The following is a 16661-nucleotide window of genomic DNA, read 5'->3' on the forward strand; positions in this document are numbered from 1 at the left end:
GTTCACTACTTCAGAATCTGAGGCAGGAATGACCCTGAAATAGGTCTCCAATGGTAACAATATCTTCTGCGTAGGAGCATCCAAAATGGGGATGCAAGCTGTCCCTTTTTCTCCTCCCATTCTAAAACACCAGCACCTAGATGTCCAGAACCCGTCCAAGCTACAGGTCACTCTTTTTTCCACGCCTGAGCCCCCTCAATCATACCAACAGGGGTTTCCTGAGTCCTTTTGCACAAAACAGGAAACTGCCAGGAGGGAAAAGCTCCGCTGAAGCAGGACCGGTTCTGTAGAAGAGCCACAAGTGCATCTATTCCCCCATGGAGTCCTGCCACACACACAAACCAGAGCTTAAAGCACGCCTGGGGACTGATTCCTTGGGCTGCGGGCAGCTGGCACTCCCTACGGCCATCGAGCCACCATGCGGTCCCCAAAAGCGAGGAAGAGGAGGAACTGAAGACAAATAGCGTGGCCTAGTGGGAAAGAGCAGAGGCCTGGGAGTCAGAGGACTTGAGAGTCTTGGCTCCGCTCCTTGTCTACGTGCTCTTGGGCAAGTCATTTAACTGCCCGGGGCCTGTTGCTTCCCCTGCAAAATGAGGATTAAATACCCGTTCCCTCTCCTACTTAGCTGTGAGCCCCACATAGGACAGGGACTATGTCGGACCTGATTATTTTGTACCTACCCCGGGACTCAGTACAGCGCTTGGCACACAGTAAGCACTTGGAAAATCCACCATTATTATTAATGCTTTTCCCCCAGCCACCTCGAAACCAGTAATCTGGTGAGTCAGAGTAAGAAACTACTCTAGAAGGTTAAAGTTAACTTTCAGGGGCATATGCCACCGTGCAGCCCAGAGCCAGCTACTGAGCTAGCCAGAATATGTTGACAATTTGGAATAAAGTGACGAACCAGTTTAAAAATTTTTTTTAATGGAACACACCCAGAGGGCTACCGAGGGGGAATGCAGGTTCCCTGCCAAAAATCAATGCCCCCCCCCCACCCCCACCCCAGCTCCAGGCAGGCAAATGATAAGCATTCAAAACAAAGTAGTTTTTCAGAACCTTCAGCGTTGGAAACTCTACAACCTATCTCAGTTGCCTTATCCAGTTCTTAAAATTAATGGTACAGGCAAGAACTCTGAAGGTCAAATACTCCCTTCTGCAGCAGTTTAAACCCATTTCCTTTCACCTAGTCCTCAGATAGCCTGGTAGGGAGCCTCAGCAGAGGAAAAAAACACAATTTTTAAGGACCCCGATTCCCTCCTTGACCTTCTCTTCTCAGAGGAAACACAAATTCCTCCCACCTTTCTCCAGAGGTGAGGAACCGGACCTGCTAAACTATGACCTTTACTGTCTCAGCTTTTTCTACCTGGTGGTTTAATATAGTGCTTTTAAAAACAGCCTCCAGGATCCTTGTGTGGGTTTTTTCTTAGCTAGAGCTTACAGCATTTTAGCCTATTTTTCTTCTCTAGAATCTACTAATTTCTGCTTCTTTGGCTTTCCCTCCTAAGTGAGAAGCTTAAATTTAACTGAATTATGATCGCTAGCGCAGGGTGACTCTCCTACACACATCTCCTGCACCAATCGCTGCCCAGCACTAAAGACCGAATTCAGTCTATAATCTCTCCGTGTGGGTTCCGAGACCGGTTATGGCGGAAAAGTAATTCGCTTTTATCTTTTCCAATCATCGGCCTTAGTTGCGCAGAACCCACATCCTGATCAAATATCCCAGGCTCACTTTCCTTATCCCGGGAAGGATAAAATTGCCCTCTGACAAACCTGGGTATTCAGTATGGATTTGTTTACCTTTTCTTTTAAAAAAAAAAAATGTTAGGTGCTTACAATGTACCAGGCACTATACTTAGCCTTGGGGTAGATACAAGTTACACAGCCTTAATTCCCGTTTTACAGATAAGGTAACTGAGGCACAGAGAAGTTAAAGGACTTCTCACGGTCACCCAGCAGGCGAGAGTGGGGATTAGAACCCAGGTCCTCTGATTCCCAGGTCTGTGCTCTACCCACTAGACCTTGCTGCTTCTCTACCTGGAAGAAGCCCATGGTAAAATGTTTTATGCTGGCCCACCTTGCCTTCTGACACTCTTTCCGGTGGAGTTTACATCTTGACATCCCACTAACGATCTCCCCTCCACCAAGTCTCAGAAATGCCAACTGTATCCGAGTCCTCACTGGTTACCAAGTGCTCCAATTCATCCATCTTGCTTTTTAGGCATTTTAGAGGTAGGGTAAGAGAAGCCTTTGTACATTTTAACTTTATTTTGTCCTCCTGCCAGTTTTTCCTTTGAAAAGGTAATTTATTTTGCTCTTCATTGACTTCAAATGCCAGCCACAGATTTCTGCTCCCGTTGCCTCCCTCCTGGGAAGCGAGCGTATCAATCCGAGTTTTGTGCTTTTCCACACGAAATCAGCTTTGAGCTTAGAAAACGTTCTGCCACCTTTTCCCTTTTGAGGGCCAGGGTCGACGCAAAGCAGAAGGAAGATGTTGCTTGTCTAAAGGATTGGAAAGGAAGGTTGACAAGAGAGTGGTAAGCAAAAGGCCCAGACTCATCATTTCTTCCCCCCACCCCAATCTTTCCCCCAAAATACAATATTTCAAGAAAATTAAAATAGACAACATAAGGAGAGGGAGGGAGAGAAACCAAATCTGGAGGAAAAGAAGAGCTAGTGAAGGACTGAATCGAATGACTTGTCCCATCCAATTTAGCTCTCACTGGTGAGAATTCGCCATAGGCTCTAAATAGTGGAGATCAACCATCTGCCCATGGTAAAAAGGATGAAGAAAACAGTTGGCACAGGATTAGATCATGTACTAGCGTCTGGAAAAAAAGATCCAAAGGTACAAGTCTAGAGGTCCGAGTTGTCCACGTGTTAAACACACTGAACTGTGCTGACGTACAAAACTGGATCCATAAACATCAAGTATTATGCTGGAACCGTGAGACTAGCCTCTCCTTCCCAACACCAGCCCGATACCTTTCTAAGAGTGGCTCCCAAGTGAAGTCACCCATCTAATCAAGATTAACGGGGCCTAGCGGAAAGAGCCCGGGCCTGGGAGTCGGAAGGACCTGGGTTCTAATCCCGGCTCCGACACTTGACTGCTGTGTCACCTTGGGCAAGTCACTTCACTGGACCGCAGTTCTCTCGTCTGTAGAACGGGGATTAAGACTGGGAGCCCTGTGTGGGACAGGCAATGTGTCCAGCCAGATTAACTTGCATCTGCCCCAGCATTTAGGACAGTGTCTGCACAGGCACATAGTAAGCCCTTTATACAATTATCATTATTATTAAAATCACTAAAAATGTTTGTATTTAAGCTCCTTGCCTCAATTGCTGGCCACATTAGAATAGTGTGGTCCTAAATGTGTTGTGGGGGCCACGGCGGCAATATTCTCTGAGAGCCACCTTCGGAGGATTTTCTCCAAAAATTCTGCGTTCCATGTCTTTAAAAGATACCGAGTGCTTGGGGAAGAGCTGTAAGGTGGACCAAAATATCACAAGCCTAAAAGAACAGGAACCACTGCTTAGGAAAGGAAAGGGTTGATGAGTATTCCATGAACCCCTTCCAGAATACGAAAGGCAGAAAACAGTGATCGGTTGTTCCCCATCCTCGCTGGAGGACAAACAGGAGAAAAGAGAAGCTTGATCTTGAGGGTTTCTGGTGAGATACGGAAGAATTTCTGTGCTTCGACAGCCATAAAAAGAAGTTACCAAGAGCATCTGTGGCACCTCCTTCTTCGGGAGGTCTTCCAGGAGCTAGCTAATCTATCTGGAATGGTTTAGATGAAGCGTGCCCAGAGGGTCAAATGTCCCCTGCCCGTTCACCCACCGCCCAGAACCATCTGCCCCGGATAGTCACGCCCCCGGCCAACGCTGCCCTCCTACAGTTTTTATATCGGCTCAACGGACTGACCTGTCCGAGTTCAAATGGCTCGTCTGAACGTGAGAAATGGGGGCTGGGTGGCGGGGGCGAGTGGTTGGGTAAGAAGAGGGCAGCTGGGAGAGTGCCACGAGGCTGCCGGCAAGGGGACTGACTGGGCCATTACTTCAGAAAACTTCATGAGGTCGCCTCTGATGGAAATTTGGTAAAAAATTAAAAATGGAAGAATACGCCAAATAAATAACTTCGCATTGTACTGTACTCTCCCAAGTACTTAGTAGAGTGTCCTGCTCACAGTAAGCAGTCAGTACAGACCATCGACTGATTTTAAGTTTGGGGATGCCTCGCCTTTCTCCTGAACTCGTTCTGGGGGCCGAGGGCAGAGGTAAACAAGCTCGAAATGGATCTCTTCCTTTCAACATTCGAGAAAGGACCCGAATGCGGTCTGGGCCCATCTCCGGAGCACGATCTTCCCAGAGTCAATCAGTCACCATCTGCAGCTGCCATGAGCAAACCTGACCATAAGAATAGCCAGTTTGCCTGACCCCCGGCCACCGTCTCCAGTATTAATCCCAGATTTCCCTATTAAAGCGGGGAATTCGAAGCAGCAAAAACAAACCACCACTCCCGTTGCAAATTTCCAGAACCCCTTTGGCAACCCTCACCCCACAGCCCACAGACCGGACTTGATCCCAGAGCCCCAGCTGGGGCTGGTCACTCCAGCATCTTCCTGCTCCCCATCTGAATTAAATACACCTGCTACCCGGGAGCCCCACATTCAGCCAACCCTCCGGAAACAGCTACAGGCCTTCCTCCAGAGAGCCTGGTCCTCCCTCACTCCCCCGCCTTTCCTCCTACCCGCCATCTGGAAGAAACCCTGCCAACCTCCGTCTTCTTTCCAGGCCTCTTTGAATCGTGCATGCGTCACGACTCACAGGCACCAGATTCCTCAGTGCTTTCCCTCTCAGCGTCGCCAACCCCCTTTCCGCCCATCCCCTCCGGCAAGACCCGACTAGAGTGGCCTCCTCCGGAAGGGGCTTTCCGACTGAATCGTCAAAGTACCTCCACGGATCACCAGTCCTTCCAGGGTGGGGGCTGCCACTCGGACCAGTTTGATACGGTCCCTGAGCACGGCCGGACTTGGATCCGGTTTGCAGGGGCCAACTGGGTTGCGGGTCCAAAACCCCATCGAGTCGGACCCGATCTTCTCATAGGAACAATGCTGTTAAGAATGGTGGGAGCTCGGTAGGACTTCCCTCTTCGTACCCAAGTCCCCTAAAATTGTGTAGTCAGCTAAATAATACGGCTACATTTAATTTCAAAGGTCTCCCGACTAGGTAGCTGACTTTGTCCTTCGAAGTGAACCGGGCCCAAGCACGCTGACTGTCCCTCCCCAGAAATCGAGACCTTCCCCCGGATCTCTTTCAAAACTCTGGCTCCCCTCGCTTCCCCGTCCCGGGAACTGCTGCCTCAGAGGTGACATGTTGTAAAGCCGGAAAGGGCTGTACGTTCGGAAATGTTGGGAAGCTGTCGCAACTCCAAATGAGATAACACCTGGTTCACGGCCCTGCCCAGCGTAGCTGCTCCGTTAATGGTGACCCTGCTAGTTGGGGGCTCCCAATCCCAGCCCCCTTCTTAGCCAGATGCACCTGTGCTATCCCCGCTCCCACCCCCCCGATTCCCGCTCCTTCGCCCTACCCCACCCCACCGACACTAGATGCAGTGGGGTCCCCCCCTCGCTCTTGGATTTCGGCTCGAGTACGAGCACCAGCATGGCTACCTGTGCAAGGACAGCCCTTGCTCTGTCGCTGGGACCAAGGCCAGACGAGGTGCACGCCTTCAACACCAGCCCCGGGTTTATGATTAGGAAAGAATCTGGAAAGCTGAGCCCTGGCCCAGAAAGGCACTTCGGTTCTGTCACCAGGACAATATTGATTAACTGCTAAAAGGTCTTTCTAGTACTGCCTAGCTTGTTTTACTTTCTTCTTTCCCCTCCTTCTTCTCTTGTAAGCTTTTTCGCAGCTGCTCTTTCTGTGGCCCTTCTATGAACTCCTCGAGGGCTCGGAGTGTGAACTGAACAATCCACTTTAACTTCGCCTGGCCTATGCTTGAGCGCAGTGGAGGGCTTGATGAACACTTGGGCTCCCCATCCGTCTCCCGGCTCTCTAAATGCAGAGCCGGATTCAAGACGTTCCACAACCGAGACCGAGCATCGGGAAGGCCAAGTCCGGTACTAGAGGTACAGTCAAGAGCCCAAGGGATCACAAAACATTTGAAGGGGCCTCTCCTCATTCCCCAAGATCTGCAGCACCCCCCCAGCTCAGCGACCTGAAACCGCGGACCTCCGGTAATCGTTTTCCCTCTCTCCAACCTCATCCTTCTGCCCGTCACCCGGAGATACCCCCGCACAGCCCGCCTCGGGCCCAAACAGGAGATCGGAGGTGCTTCCGAGCCCGGCCTGGGCCCAGCCGGGCTGAACTTTGAGAAGCGTTACTGCAGCCGCCCCCCACGTCCCCGCCGGCGACAGCCAGCGGTCCGCCCGGCTCCTACCCCTCAGGGAGGCCCGCAGGACGGCGCAGAGGGCCCTTCCCGCGGCTGGACGCCCAAGCATCGCATGTCACATACTTGGCCGCCGTTCAGGTAGCTGACCCCTAGCTAGCCTTTTATAAAATTACTCTCACCCCAGTGAAATGTATCTGGCTTGAAGAAAAAGCATCACGCGGGGAGGAGTCAAGGAGGGGAACGCCGTGGACAGAAAACTCAAGGGACGGTGAACCGCCACTAAAGCATCCGCCGGCTTTCTGCCTCAGTCAGCGGGAGAGGAACCTTCAGGAGCTGACCGATTTCTAGATCTCCTTCCTCCGTCCCGACCGCCTCCAGACTCCCAAGGCCTCTGGCTGTGGCCGACGTACCCAACCGATCCCGACGAGAACGCTCCCAAACAAAGGCTCGGAGCAGCGAAGGGCAACTTCCTTCGGCTGCGCCCGTCACGCTGACCTAGCAACGGGCTGCGGAGCGGAACTGACTGAGAGGGAAAGCACAAAGGAACGGGGCGGCCGGTGGTTGTCTCGAAAAAGAGGAGCCTGGTTCCAGGGAATCTGGTACCAGCCATCCTCCCGCAACCCAACATCTGACCTTGTACGGGGAACGGGGGGGCGGGAAACCACCAGTTCTGTGGGGAAATGAAACCGACTGGACTTCACACCTCTTACCATCACCCAAGGTGGGTTTTGCATCTGTTCCGGAGGCGGGGGGGAGGCCCTCCCCCCACCTCGCTCCGGGCGGTCCTGGCTGCTGCGGCTCCGGGCTGGAAATCCGTGACGTGGCGGGTGGTTGTTTGTTTGGGGGGGCGGGGGAGGTGTACTGGAAGATCGGGATAGGATTTCGGGATGTAAGGGGAGTAAGTTGGCTCCCTGGGAAAAGGCCACTGACCACCCGGGGTGGCTGGGAGTACCACACACATTTCATTGCAGCCCAGTTTAAAAATGGAACAAATGAAAGATTAAAAATAAAAAACAAAAAAAAATAAAAAACAAAAATAAAAAACAAAAACAAAAACAAAAAAACCCAAATGTCCAGAGATGCTCTAAAACAGTTCTTACGTTACAGTTCGGGAAAAATTTAAGTCAGAGGCTTAAGCAGCCAGGCAAATTCTTTGAGGGTGGGAGATGGGGTGGGGGGTTAGGGTTGGGGTTGAGGGAGAAAAGGTTTACTTGATCAAGCCATATTAAAAATGGTACTGCCTCAGCTCTCTCCAAAGGTGCAAAACTCCCAGGTCAATTAGGAGAAATGCTCAGGAACATTCAGAAAAACTCAACTGAATCCAGTTAAAAATCAGCAGTGTTATCATCATCATCATCATCACCACCATAAATATAATAATAAATAATAATAATAATAGTCAACTAGTAACAACAATAAAAAGGAAATCAGCGGAAAGGCAGGAAAAATGGAAAAAAAAAATTGGAATAACTTACTGTAGCTGAAGATCAAAAAAATCTCACTGTAAAAAAACAAAAATAAAAATAGCCCAGATTAGAAAAACGGGAGTTGTAAAAATGTCATGTCAGTAAAGTTTCATTTCTTTTCTCTCCAAAAGCAGTTTCCACAAAAACCGCAAGGGTAAAATTCTCAGTAGCAGACAAGCAAAGCCCTTTTCATATCATCATTTCAATCTTAAAAATACGCAAGGAAGTAGAGAGGTCAGTTTATGAGAGGCTAAAAGGTTCCTCCTCCTCTAACCCAACTGCTGCAGAAAAAAAATAGAAATAGAAGTTTTAAAAATTACATCTTAAATCCGTGTCCTGCTTCGGAAAACAAAACAAAAAAACAAAAAAAACAAAAAAGCACCTACAAGTCTGTCGCAGCGAACGCCAAGTTGCATCGTTAGGTTTAAGAATGTCTTTATAAAATCTTTTTTGTGGACGGGAGTGTGTGTAAGCGTCTGTGTGTGTGTGGGTTTTTTTTTTCCGGGGGGCTGGGGGGGAGGTTATTATCGAAGCTGAGCTCCAGTGAGCAGGGATGGGGTTCGCCTTGCTGCCCTGTGAAAGGAGAAGGGACAGATTGAGTCAGAGTTCTTGCAGAGGTCGTGCCCCAAACCCCCAAGATAGAAATGCCTGCCTGCTGGAAGGCCCCGGCCTCGCCTTGGCCAGCTTCAACACTCCGCGGGGGAGAGGACGGAGCCCCTTCCTCGAGCTTTTCCTCTCCCTCTCCCTCCCCTCCATGATCTGGGTCGGTAAGAGCACTGGGCAGTGGGTAGGACTGAGCAAACGAAGGAGACCCTTTGGCGAGGGGGAGATCCACAGGAGGTGCTATCACATAAAAGCATGCAACTTGGTCATCAGCAACATGGTTTACAGAAAATAGAGACGGGGCTATTAAATGGAGCGCTGGGCCAATGTCTCAACACCCAAAGTTTGTAAAGATCTGTGCAAATGACTCTTCAGGTGACAACTCCTTTTTTTGTTTCTAATGATCCAAAGCACTCAAGTGACCGAGACTGGGGGATACTTTTGAATAACTCTCCATCTCAAAGTGCTATTTTGGCCGGGGGGGGGGGGGGGGGGGGGGGTGGAAGAAGGAAACAGAACCTGTCCAAACTCGACATTTCTTCAAAACTACCCTACCAATCTCTAGATTTCAAACTCTTTGAGGGCAAGATTCATATCTACTAACCCTTTCGTAATCTTCCAAATGCTTACTACAGTGCTCTGCTCAGAATAAGTCCTCGGTGACTATTACTGACTGATTACATCCAGGGAGAACTGATACAAATACAACTAGGGACCAATCCTATGAGCTACGTGATATATCTGAATTGGTTCCTGACCATTTGAGAGATATCCCTTGCTGTTGTCTGACATTGGCTAAATGGGCAAAACTACTGCCAGAGGCCAGTGAATCACTAAACTAAGACCCACGGGTGAATTTCCAGTTTCCAAAACTTTTAAATAGGAAACACGTTTCATCCGCTTCAAGTTGCCCAAGAGTTCTGGGGCACTCGGGTTGGTGACGTGAGGGTTATTTTCCTCTAATCGCCTAGTAGGAGCAAGTAAAATGGGTTGTAATTGTAAAGTTGGGTTTTGGATCGGAGAACATCAGTCTCTCCTTCACGTGTTGGGTAAAAGAAGCGGGACAGATAAATGTAGGGGCTACTGGTCTCGTCACCATTCATAATACTGGGTTTACAACACGTTCAACGGCAAAAGACTGGCGTATTTTCTATCTCCTCTGTCCAAATCAAAGTCGACCACCCCAAATATAAATAACTACGAACTGGTAGAATGTAGCTTCAGAACACCCTTTCTTAGGCGGCAGCAGAAGCAGCACGGCCTAGTGGCAGGAGCCCGGGCTTGGGAGTCGGAGGACTTGGGTTCTGATCCCGCCTCCACATGTCTGCTGTGTGACCTTGGGCAAGTCACTTCACTTCTCTGTACCTCCGTTTCCTCACCTGTAAAAGGGGGATTAAGTCTCTGAGCCCCACACGGGACCACCCGATCATCTTGTGTCTACCCAAGCACTTGGAACAGCGCTTGGCATGTACTATGCGCTTAGCAAATGCCATAACTATTATTATTACTAGGCATCAACTTAGTTTCAAGCAATCTGCTCCAGATATTAACAGAGGGAGCAAGCTCCGGGATGCTAATTTTGGGGGGCACTGCTGGCTGAGCTCAGGATCCGCTGAGCGTCTTGGTCCCTTGAATGCGTCACTATAACCAGTTCCATCGGTGATTCCTGGGGCTCTCTCGATCAAAGACTCTCTGATGCCGGGGGGGAAAGGAAAGAAACGCTAAGGGCCGGGGGCCCTAACCGCCTATTCTGGCCCGACGTGACTCGCAGCGGGGGCGACTCTTTCGGGGCTTTGGCGGAGGAGAGAGCAGAAGATGAGGCGCTGCTGGGGATCAACTTACAGAACTGGCACTGGAAAGGTTTTTCCCACTGCCCCACCGACCCAGTGGATGAGCACGTCGGCTCCGGGCCTACCACTGCTCTGGCCTCTTGCCCAGCCTTGCCCTCTGGGACCGCCCTCGCCCACCAGGGTGGCTTAAACTTAGGTGAAGGTCAGGGTGGCTGGGAACAGCGGCGGAGAGCTGGTGCGATGATACGGGTGATAGTACGCGAGGCGCGTCCAGCGTCTGATCTGATAGACTAGAGCGGGGGCGGGGGGTGAGGGTTGGCGTGTCCCATGTTTGTCCTTGGGGCTGCTAACGCCCGCGGATTTGCCTGTGTCCTTCCAAGTATTTTATAGAGGATCTCAAGTCTCTGGCCCTTAGAGATGTTGTCGGTGGACACCCCGCGGATTGCCTTTCCACCGTAGGGGGAGGGTCACCCTGCTGTCCCTGCCACAGCCCCAGAAAGGCTGCGCAGAGGGTCAGTCTGATAACCTGATGCTTCGCTTAGAAAGGAATCAAGTTGACACTTCACAGATTCCTGCCAAGTCAAAAGGGATGAGCCTTTATGGTAGATATTGTTTACTGCCCTGTTAGATTTTGTACTCCCCCAAGTGCTTAGTGCAGTGTTCCGCACATAGTAGGCACTCAATAGAAGCAGCGTGGCTCAGTGGCAAGAGCCCGGGCTTGGGAGTCAGACGTCACGGGTTCTAAACCCGGCTCCGCCACTTATCAGCTGTGTGACTTTGGGCAAGTCTATTCTCTGTGCCTCAGTACCTCATCTGTAAAACGGGGCTTAAGACCGTGAGCCCCATGTGGGACAACTGATTACCTTGTTTCCTCCCCAGTGCTCGGCACATGGTAAGCGCTTAACAAATACCCCCCTTCCTTCCTTCCAATACAACCGACCGATTAAATCGGATCGACTGGAGGAACTTCACCTCCGGACTGTTGTAAACTCCCCGTGGGAAGGGATGGGGCCTTGTACTGTGCTCTCCCACGTGCCTGGTACAGTGCTCTGCACCCAAAAGCCACTCCAATACTTTTGATTTATCTAGTGCTTCACGCAACGGAGTGGTTTTAGGAATGGACTTCTGCTTCAGAATTATAATCTCCTTTGGGGACTTGGACGTTTTCACTAGGGAACTGACGTTTGGAATCTAGCCCAACGTGCTCAATTCACGAGCAGGTGTCTTTTGTGTCTAGGCAACGGGATGGAAACCGAAGGAGCGGGGGCACAGAAAAATGAAAATAAGGCAACCACAGCCCTTGGTGTTAATAATTAAGAGTCGTGTCAAGCAAATATTCCACTGGTGAGAGGCAGAACTTCTTTTATTGGCGGGGGGAGAGTGGTAGAGAGTTCCTCCAGAGTGGCTTTGCAGGTAGTCCAAAAAAAGGAGAAAAAGCACAGCCAATCCGGCTCCTGGGGCAGGCACTACATATTAACCTAGGCCTTTAGGCATATATCCCAAGAGAATTAACAGGAAGACACACCTCTGCTTTCTATATAAATATCAGCACATGATATCGCTGAGCACCGATCCCATCGGAATGATATTAAGCAACATTAAAGTCTGCCCGATGACTTTTTTTTTTTTTTTGGAAATTTGGGGTTTGAATTTATTTTAAAAACTGATTTACTGGCTATTTGGCAACTCTTTTAAACCTTCATATTCAACGGTCTCATTGACCAGATATTTTCACCTTCATTAAGGACAGGCGGATGAACCGAGGCCCCAGGCGGCTGATGTTCTCAGCCTGCTGGAGCTCAGACCAGTCACCCTAGAGACGAGCTAATATATTCCAAATGGAGGCATAACTTCAGAGTTCCTTTTCACAAAGGTGCCATCCTGAAGGATTTTAAAATTCCTTCTGCGTGACTTTGGGCAAGTCACTTGGCTTCTCTGCGCCCCGGTTACCTCACTGTAAAACGGGGAGTGGGACTGCGGGCCCCACGTGGGTCAGGGACTGTGTCCAACCCCATTTACTTGTATCCACTCCAGCACTCATTAAAGTGCCTGGCACATAGTAAGCACTAAACAAATGCCATCATTATTCTGTAAACCAAAGGGTCTCAAAATGGGTCAAACTTCAGGGCTCCCAGGTCCCTCCTGTGACCTTTGAACCCTCCATCCACCTCAGTCCCTGACTTCCAAGGGTGGGGCTTTCTCCCCTTCCCCCCAGCCACCCTGAGTACCCACCGGCTCTAATTCCAGAGTCGAGAATGACTAGTTCTTCCATCCTCAATATAACCCTAGAGTAGGATCGGGGGGGCGGGGAAGAAGGAGGACCTTTTTCCTTTTTGCAAATGGAAAATGGGTTTCCACCCTGCCCCGCTGTAATGCAGCATCCGTAGCTCACTGGCATGGACCAATCTGCAGTAGGGCAATGCCCTGCAAGCAGAACTCTGGATGATTGTTATTTTATACTTTCCCAAGTGCTAAGCATAATGCTTTGCACTCAGTAAGCGCTCAATAAATACAACTGAATGAATAATGGGACTTTACAGCCCGAAGACGCTGGCCCTGTTCAATCTGGGGTCCCCCCTTACTAAGAAGAAAGTTATAGTTTTTTTGGTCAAATACGATCTCTCCAAAATAGCTCTTGGGTGCCTCATGTTACCGCACGTGCGTTTCGACTCTTAAACGTCTGTCGCAGGGATTGTTTTGGGCCTCCATCCTGGGTGTTTCCAACTGTTAAATTTTGCCCCAGGTGCAAAAAAGGTGGGACTGTGAGGGGAGCGAGACATTTGGTTTGAGAGTCGGTGCTTCTGCAAAGGTTATGGTGACAGCTTCCTTCTACGCCGTCCCAAAAGGGAGGAACATCAATAGAATGACATCTCTTAAGTCACTGGTATTTTTATATTTTTACATAAAGACCAGGCCAGATCTCTCCTTTAGATGACAGACAACTTTGGAGAGATCGTCCCAGGAGAGAGTCACGGTATTGAAGTCGCAGTCTCTCCCTATCATTTTTTGCATTTATCTGTTGAAGCAAAAACCTCACTGATCCACACAAAGGAACATCACTACAGCAGCGTTGCCTCACAATAGCTGGTGCTTTTCTCCACTACCGGACTTTAAAGGCCTATTCCAGACCCACTTAAATTTACTGTGAACTCTTAAAGTCTCCTTACATTTACACATCCATAACGTTATGGTTACAGCATGTACCTTCTGGTCTCAAAGATGTCTGGGGGAAAACTGGATGGATACACCGTGTTTGCTCCGACTAGTCTAACTCTATAATACAGACAATGGAAGAAAGGGACGATCCTCCGGGTAAAGGAAATAGAACAACTCTACCACGAGAAGAATCACATGCATCTCAACGGTGGAGGGAAAAAAAAGCAACCCACGCAAATGCATGTCCTCGGATCCAATGAACCCCTGGCAGGCAGAATTTGGGAATTTTTAGTTCTTCTCTCTGTTCCTCACTGAACGTAACGCTCGCTGAGAGCAGGGAGCCTCTAACTGACCTGGCGGGTTCCTAAAAACGTACGATCGTTCCAAAGAGAATCCCATTTTTCTTTAGCGCTCAGGGCCTGTCAGTCGAACCCCGGCAGCGGGGTCACACGGACGTGGCTCCCTGCCTCAGTTTCCCCTCCTGGGCAAGGCGGCCGTGCCTACCTCCCCGTAAAGCTTGGCTTCCCTACACCCCTATTCCCGGCCCCGCGGATCTGAAGCCGCAGAGCCGTCCCAATTATTCATTCGATCGTATTTACGGAGGGCCTCCTGAGTGCAGGGCACCGTACTGAGTGCTTGGGAAGTACAATTGGGCAAAATGACCGTTGTTCTCTCTCTGGGGGCCCATTTAAAGGCTGCCCCCCCCCTTTCTAGCAGGGAGAGGAGTAGAAAATGGACGTCTGGTTAAGGGGCCCGGGCTTGGGAGTCCCGGGACGTGGGTTCTAATCCCGCCTCCGTCACCTGTCTGCTGCAGGCCCTTGGGCAGGCCCCCTCTCTTCTCTGGGCCTCAGTTTCCTCATCTGTACAACGGGGATGAAGCCCGTGAGTCCCACGTGGGACAACCTGATGACCTCCTATCCCCCCCAGCGCCTAGCACAGGGTTTAGCACAGGGTAAGCGCTTAACAAATACCCTCGTTGTTATTATTATCATTTGGGGTCTCGTCCTCGCTGGACCGTCGAGGCTGAGGGGAGGAAGGGCCGTGGGGGGGGGGAGGGGGACGACGGACTCAGAGCGCTTACTACAGTGCTCTGCACATAGTAAGCGCTCACTACTCTTGAAGGAAGTGAAAGCCCGCCTCCTCCAGGAAGCCTTCCCGGGCCGATTCCCCCATTTTCCTCCGCTCCCCCGCCACAGTGCCTGTATCATCATTCTATTTTCCACGATGATAACAATGATGACGGTCACTTAAGCGCTTACCATGTGCCGAGCTCTGTCCTAAGCGCTGGGGCTGAGCCGGGGCCCGTCCCACGTGGGGCGTCGCAATGTTTTTCTCCCCCCCCCAAATCCCCGTTTTCCCCGATGAGGTCACCGCGGCCCAGCGAGGCGAAGCGCCTTCCCCAAGGTCACCCGGCAGGCCGAGTGTCGGGATTGGAACCCACGACCTCTGCCTCCCGAGCCGGGGGTGATTCCCTTCCGAGCGCTCGGCTCACAGCAGGCGCTCAATAAACCCTACCGAAGGAAGGACCGAATTTCCGCCGACGGGTGGAAATGGTGAATTTTGTTTCTAAGGCCGCCGCCGCCCCTCCTCTCGGTGGGCTGCCTGGGTCGGTGCGGTCCTTCCGCGGCGGTGGGGACAGTGTTTTGCGGAGAGTGCGCGCCGGGGAGGGAGGGAGGGGAGGGGAGGCGAAGGGGCGGCGTCGTTCCCCTCAGGCTTTCCCGCCTTCCTTCCCGCGCCCGCCCCCGCCACTCACCGAAGGGGGTCGAGCGAGAAGTCGGGGGTGGACGAGGTGGTGTTCGCTGCGCGCCCCGAGGCCGGCCGCTCCCGCCGCCGCCGCCGCCGTCCCGCTCCCCGCTCCTCACAAAATGGCCACCGCTTCTTCTCCAGCCCCGCGACGGCCGCGGGCCCCGCCCCCCGGGCTGCCGCCTCCCCGTTGGCTCCCTCCGTCCGCCATCCCCGCCCTCATTAGTCCGCGAGGCCGTCACTCAGAGAGGCGTCCAATCGGAGCCGGCGAGGGGCGGGGCCTCGCCCGGCGGACGAGCCCCCATTGGCCCCGCCGCCTGCCACTCTGCCTCTCCGGCGCGCTCATTGGCCCGCGGAGCGGCCCCTAGGCGCTTCGGGCCTTTGTACGGGCGCCGGGGCTTTACATCCGGGCCTTTTCCCCCCCCCGCTTAGCGCGGCCCTGATTGGACGGCGCGGGGTCCCCCCTCCCGCTCTGCGCTGCTCTGCCCCGCGAGGCCCCTGCTCGTCGTGGGTGGGCTGCCTCAGTTTCCCCCGCCCCCGGAGCGGGGGAGACTCTCCTGGGAGCCGGCTACTGCCTCGACCTCCACCAGAGCCACAGCTGGCGCGCCCACCAGCCCTCTCCGTCCTCAACAGAGGGCATGAGATGGGACAGTCCCAATAACGGCGGCATTTGTTAATAACGATGATGTTGGTATTTGTTAAGCACTTACAATGTGCAGAGCACTGGACCAAGCGCTGGGGGAGATACGGGGGTCATCGGGTTGTCCCACGTGAGGCTCCCAGTCTTCATCCCCATTTTCCAGATGAGGGAACTGAGGCACGGAGAAGTGAAGTGACTCACCCACAGTGGCACAGCTGACAAGTGGCAGAGCCGGAATTCGAACCCGTGACCTCTGACTCCCAAGCCCGGGCTCCTTCCACTAAGCACCTACTATGTGCCGAGCACTCTTCTAAGCACTGGGGTCGATCCAAGGCAATGAGGGGGTCCCACATCATGCTCACGCTCATCGTCCCCCTTTGACAGAGGAGGGAACTGAGGCCCAGAGAAGTGACCTGCCCAAAAGTCACACACCTGATAGGTGGCGGAGCCGAGATGAGAGCCCACGACCTCTGACTCCCGAGCCCGGGTTCTTTCCACCAAGCCACGCTGCTTCTCTGAGGAATGAGAGTTTACCAAACTGCACAGAAACATGCGGTTGGGGGGAGAGAGAGCACAGGCCTGGGAGGAATCCCGAGTTCTAGTCCTAGTTTAAGAAGTAGCATAGCCTAGTGGTTAGAGCACAGGCCTGGGACTCAGAAGGACCCGAGTTCTAGTCTCAGCTCTGTCGCTTTCGCTGTGTGAACCTGGGCAAGTGACTTCACTTCTCTGGGCCTCAGTTACCTCATCCATGAGCTCCAAGTGGGACATTTGGACTCTGTCCAATCTGATTCATTTGTATCTACCCCAACTCTCAATACCATCATACCATATTTTTTAAAAACCTCTGGCACTTGCTTGCAGTGTGACCT

At 51.8% G+C, this 16661-nt stretch overlaps 1 protein-coding gene across 7 annotated transcripts in view; it reads right to left on the reverse strand.

The window, feature by feature from the left end:
• HNRNPC (heterogeneous nuclear ribonucleoprotein C) overlaps positions 1 to 15259 on the reverse strand; it is a 33731-nt gene extending 18472 nt beyond the window's left edge. The window contains exons 1-3 of one of the 7 annotated variants that reach the window (XM_029077488.2): positions 15163 to 15259; positions 8247 to 8433; positions 7870 to 7895 (exon numbers count right to left, since the gene is read on the reverse strand). The gene's annotated coding sequence lies outside the window, so the exon portion shown is untranslated. Of the gene's footprint in view, positions 1 to 7104; positions 7437 to 7869; positions 7896 to 8246; positions 8434 to 15162 lie in introns of those variants that run through there. The other 6 variants (XM_029077493.2, XM_029077490.2, XM_029077492.2 and 3 more) reach the window with 6 other exon arrangements.
• Between the last annotated feature and the right edge of the window lie 1402 nt (positions 15260 to 16661).

Source organism: Ornithorhynchus anatinus, chromosome 13, assembly GCF_004115215.2.
Source record: "Ornithorhynchus anatinus isolate Pmale09 chromosome 13, mOrnAna1.pri.v4, whole genome shotgun sequence".
Taxonomy (NCBI): Eukaryota; Metazoa; Chordata; class Mammalia; order Monotremata; family Ornithorhynchidae; genus Ornithorhynchus; species Ornithorhynchus anatinus.